General features: G+C 52.2%; 1 pseudogene; it reads left to right on the forward strand.

Annotated features, from left to right (window-relative positions):
* Positions 1-5,608, forward strand: part of LOC103614969 — a 6,670-nt pseudogene extending 1,062 nt beyond the window's left edge.
* The last annotated feature ends 4,721 nt before the right edge of the window (positions 5,609-10,329 follow it).

The following is a 10,329-nucleotide window of genomic DNA, read 5'->3' on the forward strand; positions in this document are numbered from 1 at the left end:
AGCAGGAGGAGCCTTCACAACCTCGGGGCGAGCACGAGGATGGCCATGAGCAGAGGGCCCTGGGCTGCCAGACCAGGACACAGCCCAAGGGCAGGAGGCAGAGCTGGAGGAGCAGGGCTTGGATGCGGCCCTGGAGGGATCCAAGAGGTCAAGGTCAACCAGCGCCTCTTGGTGCCCCTGAACTGGAGGTCGACCCCAACATGCAGCAGGTGCAGCAGGAGGAGAAGGACCAGATCAAATCCCTCAACAACAAATTTGCCTCCTTCCTCGACAAGGTGAGGCACGTTCTGCTCCTCCAGCTCTGGTATTGCCTGGAGATGGGGTCAGGGAGTTCTCAATGTTAGAAATTTAATTCTTAATCATTAAAGCAGGGTAAAGGGTTTTGTTCAGGATTTTGTTCCATATCCAGACTGTCCCTACAGCTCTTTTTGACAACCTGGATGCGGAGCAAATTATTTTTCCAGGTTTCCTTGCAGTTGAATATTTCCCCTGGCTCCTGAATCTTCCTACCAATGATCTTTTGGTGACACACCCATCTAACCATGCTTTAAATTACAGAAAATATTTACAATCCCTGCCATATTAAACCTCCATTCCATGAAAAGCAAGGCAAGTTTTGAGTTGAGGATGCTGAATTATTTATATTGTTCTGATGGGTTTCAGGTGCGGTTCCTGGAGCAACAAAACAAAGTTCTGGAGACCAAATGGAGCCTCTTGAAAGACCAGAAAATGGTGCAGAATAACCTGGAGCCCATGTTTGAGCTGTACATCAGCAATGTGAGGCGGGGAGAGGCTGCAGCTCAGCTCTGAGCTCGAGGCCATGCAGGACACGGTGGAGGACTTCAAGGTCAGGTAGGCAACCCCCAGAAAAACTACAGTTTTCCTTCACTCTGTTCTTCCTGTGTCAGCGAAAAGGCCCAAGACAGCCCAAAAAATGTGACCTCAGAATCATGGAAAGGTTTAGATGGGAAGGGACATTAAAGATCATCCCCTCCCACCCCTGCCATGGGCAGGGACACCTCCCACTGCCCCAGGCTGCTCCAAGCCCCAATGTCCAGCCTGGCCTTGGGCACTGCCAGGGATCCAGGGGCAGCCACAGCTGCTCTGGGAAATCCATTCCAGGCCCTCCCCACCCTCACAGGGAGGAATTCCTTCCCCATATCCCATCTAAATCCCTCCTTTTTTAGCTTAAATCAGAATTCATCCAATGTATTGGAGAGTTTGAGCACTTTGGAAAGCGAGGAGTTACCTCCCACCCCAGGGAAAGTCGCCTGAGCGAGAGTTTCAGCTCAGCAACTCTTTGGGCTGCTGGGAGCAGGAGTTCCCTCTCTCCTCTGCTCTTTGCACTTGGGGAAAACATCCATCCAGTACTTGTGTCTGCTCCCATGGCCACGAGGGATCCACTGCGAATGGATGGGAATAAATGAGTTTAAATTGTCAATGGGGAACCAGAAAAACGAGAGGTGGGAGAGAGGTGCTCACCCCAGCTCCCAGCAAGGGCACACGCACCCTGCCAGAACCCTCTGCTCTGCCTTCCCCAGGAGATCACATGCCTGACACTCTGTGCCACCTTTCCCAACAGGAACAGTTCCCTCCAGCCCCAAAGCAGCATCGGAACATCCTTGACTGCCTTGGGAAAGGAAATCAGTGCGCACACGAAATCCCTGGACAGTCAAAGGCCACGTCAGAGAAGCGGCTTAGACTTTAGAGCTCTGCTCGTGCCTGAGGAAGTGGCAAATATTCCTTCGGGATCAGGGGAGTTGGGGGGAAAGCTCAATGACGTCACACACGTTGCTGGGCAGGGACCACCCTCTTGCATCTACACCTACAAAAGGACATCAGGCTCCTGCCCCACTTCCTAGAAATTTGTCCTTCCCACCTTTATCTATTTTAAACTTCTTGGCTCCCAGATTTTCTTCCTAATATGGGAATTGGAATGAGATGATCTTTAGGGTCCCTTCCAACCCAAACCTCTGATTCCTCTGGGCCAAACATTTTCCAGCATCTGGACAACAAGCATTTCATTTCCTCTTCCACGTGGCCAAGAGCTTCGAGACCCACAAACTGCTGCAAAGCTGGGGCTCTGCTTAATGGAAATGATTTTCAGGGATGGATATTCCTGATGGGAATAAATCTTCCCCCATGAAAGGGCCAGGAGAGGCCGATGGTTTATTACCTGCACGGACTCCTTCCTTTGAACTCCTCTCTTTCTCTCTTTCTCTCTTTCATCTCCCCCATTTAATCATTACATGGGAGCTGGGCATCAGTCCAGGCTCCCGCTGGGTTTTGACCTTTCCCAAGAGCGCAGCCTTGGCTCTCCCTGCCCAGGCCACCCCGCCCTCCTCCCCGGCCATCCCGCGGGAGCCGCGGCGGGATCCCGGCTCTCCTGACTAACCAGGTGTGGCGATGAGCTCACCCCCGGCTCCACCCAGAATGTTTCGGGAGCACCAGGCTCCCATTCATGGGACAAAAGGTGCCTTTAATGAGGGCCTGCAGCTTTTCTAGACGCCTCCCCAGGGGTGCTGCCTTGTCCATCATGATCAGTGACATAGAAGTAGAAACAATAAAGCTCCACCAAGGACTCTGGTCCAGTGCTGTTCCCTCCAAAAATCTGTGGATTGGTGGTAAACGCCCCCAGGAGGAGACCCTTTGGTCTCTCCTCGTGTGAAGAGGGGGTTTGCACAGCCCCTGGGGGAGGCTGTGAAGGGATTCTGAGCTCTCCCTCCCCACAGGTGCGAGGAGGAGATCAACAAGCGCACAACAGCGGAGAACAACTTTGTCGTGCTCAAAAAGGTGAGAAGGCACCGCCACCAAAGCAGGGACAGCTTTGGAAAGGCAAACCACATTCAATTCACCCTTTGTACCCAGCAATGCCAGGCCCAGAGCACCAAGACAAGTGGAGTCATCCCAGAAAGCAGAAACGCCCGGCTGTGCCAGTGGGGCAGTGCTGGGCCATAATTCCTCCTTGTTTCAGGTCCCTCATCCCAAACTCAGGGGTGTCCTGGACCTCCAGATCAGCTCTGGGTCATCCAGACCTTGTCGCTTCACCAGATGCTCCTCCAGTCCTCAGCCTGTCTGTGTCCGTCCCCGACCCCCACAGCCCCCTGGTCCCACCTGCAGGAGACAATAAGAAGCTTCTGCTGCTTCAAGTATCGTGCAAAATATCTGTCTGGGCCCTGGCAAGGAAAGGGAAATTCAGTGCTTGGATCCATGGACACCCTCCCTCCTCCCCTCCCAAAAAAAGGTGGAGGGGAGAAATCAGTTCGCTCTTGGCTCTGTTTAAAGGCACAGAGATCAAGAAATCCTCAATTTCTGGTTTAATATGGAATTTCAGTTCTTAATTTAATCTGAAAATCCAAAGGTTTGTGTTAGATACAAAGACTTCATCCAAGGACCCAGAGAAGGCCTGGTCCAACCTCCGTTGTCACCGTTCCAGGATGCAGATGCTGCCTAAGTGAACAAGGTGGATCTGGGGACCAAGGTGGATGCCCTGGCAGAGGAGACAAACTTCCTGTGAGCCCTCTACGAAGCAGTAAGAGTATCCCAAATTTCCCAGTCTGCTATTCCCCCATTTTCCTGGTGTCCAGAGGCTCCCAGAGCCCCAGAGCCAGTCAGTGCTGCAGCTCCTCCCCATCCCTCTTCTACACCTTGGTCCAGGACAAACAAACAGCAAAGCATTTGGGACAGAAAATGAATTTGTTTGACTTACAGGAGCTGTCCCAGCTGCACTCCCAGATCTCTGACACCTCTGTCATCCTGTCCATGGACAACAACCGGAACCTGGACCTGGACAGCATCATCGCCGAGGTGAAGGCGCAGTACGAGGACATCACCAACCGGAGCTGCACCGAGGCCGAGTCCTGGTACCAGAAGAAAGTGAGGAGGTGAAAACAAGCATGAGATTTTTGTTGAGCATTTCCCAGAGGGTGATTTATACTGGAGAGAACAAACAGCGAGAACAGGGGGAAAAGGTGTAAAATGAAGTGGATTTGAGAGGAGTTCAAATAGTTCCTTGGAGATGTTTGGCAGTTAGACTTGATTGCCAACCTTAACGAATCCCTGGTCCTTCACAATTCCATGTGAAAATGCTGCTTTGATAATGAGAGATGGAGGAGCAGAAGGAGACAGAAGGAGGAAGGAAATGCGCTGAAGCTCAAGGGGATGAGTGTGGTCCTGGTCAAGAGAGGATCAGAGCAGGGTCAGTCTCTGCCTGTCCCCGTAAGCCACCTCCCCGCCCACCCAGTACGAGGAGCTGCAACTCTCAGCCGGCCGGCACAGGGATGACCTCCAGAACACGAGGGTGGAGATCTCAGAGATGAACAGCCTGGTCCAGCGGCTCCACTCGGACATGGACAGCGTGAAGAAACAGGTACAGGCACAGGACCTCCCCAAACGTGGGGCACTCCCGTCTCCACCCCTGGCTGGAGGGGGCCTGGGAATCGGTATCCAAACCCACCACATGATCACTGGACTTGTTCCCGTCCCCGTAGGTGGCCGGGCTGCAGACGGCCACCCCTGACGTGGAGCAGCGCGGGGAGTTGGCCCTCAAGGACACCAGGGCCAAGCTGGAGGAACTGGAGGCCGCTCTGCAGAAAGCCAAGGCTGACCTGGCCCGGCAACTCCGGGAATACCAGGAGCTCATGAACGTCAAGCTGGCCCTGGACATCGAGATCACGACCTACAGGAAGCTGCTGGAGGGCGAGGAGAGCACGTGGGAGCTCCCCCTGCAAACCAAATCATGTCCAAATCCAGAAATGTTCTCACCTTTGCCTTGCAAGGAACTGAAAGTGCCACCAAATCTTGCAGAGAAAACTCACCCCCATCCTACACAGTTACAGGGGGCATTCCAAATCCTCTTGGGTGCTCCCCATCAGACCCAGCCCCCCTTGGGTCTGTTTTCCAAGGTCCCTGGTGCCAAAATCTTGCTTGAAATTATCCTAAATAATGAGCCCTGACTTCTCCATCCTCTCTTTCTTCCAGGCTGGCTGGAGAAGGCCTTGGTGCCGTGAATATTTGTAAGTAGTTCATCTCACAAACAGTATATGAAGTGATTCCTTGATTGTACCTGGAATTGAGGATAAGACAAGGAAGATGCAGCTTGTAGTTATCGGCACAAAAATTAATATAATTAGGTTTTGCTGCCTAATTTTTTCAGCCCTTTAGGTGGGACTAGGGACACCAAAGAGCCTGAGGCACATTTTCCTTGATCTTGATTTGAAGGGATTTGTACATTGAGATTGTCCCTTGGGAGACTCCGATGTCTGAGACCAGGAAGAAAGGCTGGAGAATAAGATGTGTGAAATCCAGGCAGTGACAGACCGTCCGAGAAATAACTGGAATGTGTGAAACTAAAGCTTGAAGTTCCTTTGAACTCTTTCAAACAAACCCAGTGCCCCTGCTTGCCCTTCGCAGCCGTGGTCTCATCTGGGAGCAGCTGCAGAGGTGGGAACACGCTGGGGCTGGGCTCGGCTTTCAACAACAGGCTTGGCCCGGGGGAAGCGGCGCCGGCTCCAGCTGCCGGGCCGGGGCATTCGGCTCCGGAGCAGGAAGCAGCTCCAGCGGGAGGTTTGTGTCGAAAAGCACCACCCTGAAGAGCCACCGGAGCTGAGCCACTCACCTGGAGCAGGGGAGGGCGAGCAGCGCCGTCACCTGCCAGCACAAAGCCTGGAATCATCTCAAAATCCCCGCTTGTCACTTTGCCATTAAGGGAAAACCTTCCCAGCGCTATTTCTCGGCTTGGGAGCGATCCCTCCCCCAGCTGGCCAGTGCAGCTTGTCAGTGATTAATCAGCTGTCTCATTAACGAGTCTCATTAACGTCAGGGCTCAGCTAGCACCTTCCCAGTGCCCCGGTGCCAATCCAGAGGAGGGGCAAGAATTCGGTTTACCTCTGGTCCATGGAAGCAGGAGCCTGTTCCTTCACCTGCTCCGGGAGAGTTGAGCCCGTGGTGCTCCCTCCCCGCTACCCCTCCCTCACTCCCCACATTCCTAAGGAATTGAAAACAAAACGTCTTCCCACGGGCAGTTTCTCCATTCCCCAGTTCCTCTGGCGTTGCCGGCTCACTCCAGGGCTCTCCTGCTCTACCTACATCTGAAAATTCAGCCTTAATTTTCCATAGGTGAAAGGGCTCTCTCTAATGTCCAATTAGTTCCTCACCCACCCAGAAGGGATAATTTCAAGCCCAAAGCCCATGTGACCCACAGGTGTCCCAGCAGAAAATCATTCCCCTTCCCAGAAGCTGGAGACGGGTTAGAAACCCAGCGGGGGAAAAAAAAGAAAGAAGGAACAACAATTGTTGAACCCAAACCATAAATTTTGCGTAACTTGGAAAAACATCTCTGGTTTAGCTTCTTTCTTTTTTTTTTTCTTTTTCCTTCTCTTTTTATGGGAAGTGGAGGGAGGCAAAGAAGAGGGTTGGGAAATTCTGTGCCAAAATGTAACCAGCTCGTTCCTCCCATTTTCTGCTCCTGCAAAAAAAATATGGATTTTATGAAATTTCTTCAATAAACTGCAATCAAACCACGAGCAGTGTGGGGTTTCTGTGCCACCATGGAATCCCCCTACAAGTGTCATTTTAGAGTCATTTTAGAAGATTTGGTCTCATCACCGGCTGTTGCTCAGAGCCTTCCCATCCCCTGCTCCTCCCTGTCTGTGTCCTGAGAGGAGGGGGAGCACTGGAGCATCGGGAGAGGGATCCCAAAGCAGCACCTTGGCAGGTTTTCCACGTTTAACAGCCACAGAGCCCAGAAGGTGGGGCTGCTTTCACCTGGCCAGAAACACCACCACCCCAACCAGCCAAAGAGCAGAAAGACAGTTTGGGATCAAAAGTTGTTCCCCAGAAGCATCTCCCTCTGTCGTGGACTGAGAGCGCTTCAGGCAGCCCCTGGAGATGCCAGAAAAAAGTTTAAAACCAAGGAAGATGGATCCCATGGATCAGAGCTAAACTTTTGGAAAGGCTCATTCCAGACGAAGGAAAGCAGTTGGGCTTTATCTCCATCCCCTCTCTGGAGCGGCTGGCAGAGCCACCAGGCCAGGAGTTACCAAGGATGTGATTCCAGGGCAGGGAGAAGCTCCTGAGCCAAGGTTTGGGCTGGGTCAGCCCGGCTGGAGGTGCCGAGATCAGCCCAGCTCCACAATTAAACACCCGGAGACAACGAGCCAACCCCGCTCCTTCCACTTCCCAGGAGATGCCAACTCTCCCAGGCACCCAGGGCCCAACCAGGAAAATGCTGAGCTCTCTGAGCTCCTTTTAGGCTGGATCCCAAAAAACGTGCTCAACTCTCAGAACTCCCACACAGCTTCACCCTAAAACATCAGTGCCTTTTGGGGCTGCGTGCAGGAACTTCTCCTCCATGGAGCAGAACACGTTCCCAGGCCATGGGAATGCCAAGAAAATCACATAAAAGCACCTTTAGAAGAGGGATTTCCAGGGCTAAGCCTTATCCCATTGCAGCCAAAGGAATTAAGAGTGTTCCCACCCATGGCACAGAGCCCTGTTGATATTCCAGCAAGGGTGGGACTGAAAATCACCTATTTCATTTCCACAGGAAAGATTTACCTGCCTTTCCTGCATTTTCGTCCCTCTGAACCCACCTCTTCCACTGAAAAATAAATACATGCACAGTCCAAACTCACAGGGATTTGCCCAACTATTCCAGCTGAAAGAATGCCCAGGTCTGGTTTTCCTGGCAGCAATTCCCCGTGGAAGACACTTCTGCAGGTGATGAGAAGTGTCACTCTATGGAACGGATCTCAGCTGATTTTGGGATGGCAAAGGCTGCACGAGGATCAGGATCTGCTCCAGGTGCTCGTGGGTGACTTCCATCAGCAGCTGCTGGGGTTGGGCACTTGGAGGTGGAAGAGGGGGATTAGATTAATGTTCCTGTTTAATCATGGAATATCCTGAGCTGGAAGGGACCCAAAGGATCATCTGGTCCAGCTCCTGGCCCTACCCAGGACAGTCCCAAGGATCCCACCATGTGCCTATGTTTAAGTTGAATGATGAGGAGCAAAGTGATGTTTTCTCCTCCTCTCACAGCCATGAGGAGCAGCTCCCCCGCCCCAGGCCTGTGCAGAGGAGGAGTTTGTTGTGCTCTGAGCTCTATAAACCAAACATAACATTTATTCCAGGCTTTTATGGAGAACAGCAGCCAATGTTGTCAGAAGGAAGGTGAGGCCTCTCCCTCTCCAGAGACTCTAGAGGGACCTAAAGGCCAACTTTTTGGCAGATTTTAATTAGAGTAGAATCCCACCTTCAATGGATCAACTTTAGCCGAGTGTGTTCATTTAGGATGTTTGGACACCCCAGCTGGCCCAAACCCTTCCTTCTCCTCTCTGTGTCCAGTGACATTTGTCATCTTCCTGAGAGGATAAGGGAGTAAAAGGCTTTAATAGCGTAGGAAAATGTGTGTCCTTGAAGAGAGCAGCCCTGGGAGTTTGTAACCTCATTATCTGCTGGCATTAAACACTTTTCTCTTCCATTTCCCAAATCCTTTACATGCTCCAGGACATGGGTTGTGCCTCCGTGAGCAAAGCTGAGCTGAAAGCCAAGGTGGAGTGCCTCATCCAAGGGCACTGAAGAGTCTCGGTAAAGTGGTAGCAGCTTTTCCTTTGCTTTTTCTCCCTGCCAGGGCCTCTGTGGAATTGGGCTCCCACAACCCATCACTAAATCCCAGAGGTTTTTGGTGTTCCAAGCACACGTCAGTCGATTGCTCTGGATTTCAAAGGTGTTACTCCTGCGCTGTTTGGGCAAGATCCCAAGGAATCTGTTCCGTCCTGATGGGGAAGAGAGATGCCTGGGGCTCCATTCTTCAGATTTCCAGATCTGAGTTAAAAAGGCTTTTTAAAGGTTGGTTTTCCCAGCCCCTGCCAGGTCTCCCTGTGTGCAACACATCCTCTGTCCACTCCTTGCTGCTGCTGAGTCACTCGTGTCCCCAGAAACAAAGGTTTGGCCTTAAAGCTCCAGATCCGGGACTGCAGCCCCAAAATCCCCCTGAAGGTTTGATCAGTGACTCATCTCCTCACTCTGTTTGTATTCCTCATGTTCCTGCTCTCCTCAGTGTGAGGAACTGAGAGAAACCACTGGAATGCTGGCAGCTCCTTGAGCACAAAGACTGAACTGCGGAGGTGATCCAGAGACTGCCCAGAACAGGGAACCACCGAAGCCCAGGGAAGGTGACTCAGGACACTGAGGTGTCCATCGCAAGCCCAAGTTGTGGTTTTCCAAACCTCTTCCAGAGCATGGGAACAATAAAGGCAGTTCTGATGGGATTGGGTTGAGCTGCCCCTCTCAGGCTTGTGAGTAACCTGAGCACCGAGTAAAGGGTCTGGTACAGCCAATGGCTGAGCTACCACCAGCTGTAACATCAGTGAGGGCACAGCAGAGACCATCACCTCTGGAGCTGCAGCAAATCCCACCGACACCCTGCGTCCCAGGGTGTGACACTTTCCAAAGCATTTTCCAAAGCACTTTCCAGCATTTAATCCAGGCATTTGAGGACCCAAATGCCTCTCCAATCACAAGATCCTAAATCCCCAGGGTTTTCCCCAAATGGGAGACCTCCCATGAATGAAGATGAGGTTTTGTGCATCCTCAGGTCTCATCCAACTGCAGGCTCAGCCACAGCTGTGTCCAGCACCTTCGCCACCCCAGCCAAGATGAATTGGAACATTCCCCATCCCTGGAAGTGTCCAAGGCCAGGTTGGATGGGGCCTGGAGTAAGCTGGGATAGTGGAAGGTGCCCATGGCAGGGGTGGAACAGGATGAGCTTTAAGGTCCCTCCTAACCCAAACCATTCCATGATTCCACAATTCTATTTGGCTTTACTCACTCAAAACATTTCAGGTTTGGGCGGGGTTTCTTTGGAGTCTATTCGACAACATTTCCAACACGTTTCCCTGTTGCATTGGAAAAGCTGCAACTTCACCCACTGCCCCCTTCTCCTCTGGGATCAGACCTCTGCAGACCCCTCCTCCCACAACCCCTCCCTGGGATTCCTGACCCAAACCATTCCCAGGCATGACTGTGTTGGTTGGCTCATCCAAAGCAGGAGTTCCTGAGAATGAAAATGTGGAGAGAGGAGCTGCAGCCAGAGCCCCAAAACACAACCAAAGTCTGGAGCAACACGAGGATTGAGGAGAACCATGAGGTTAGCTCAGGATCTTCTCCTGCCCAGATCCCCTCAGCATGTCCAAGAGCCCTGGAGCCGGAGCATCCAAGAGCTCCCAAATACCTCCAGCAAAGCTGGGGATTGTGGCTCCAATCCCAACCAACCACGGGACAGGGAAGAGGAAAGAAACATGTGGAACAAAACCAAACCCTGCCTCTGAA

This window comes from Corvus brachyrhynchos, unplaced genomic scaffold (assembly GCF_000691975.1).
Source record: "Corvus brachyrhynchos isolate BGI_N302 unplaced genomic scaffold, ASM69197v1 scaffold875, whole genome shotgun sequence".
Taxonomy (NCBI): Eukaryota; Metazoa; Chordata; class Aves; order Passeriformes; family Corvidae; genus Corvus; species Corvus brachyrhynchos.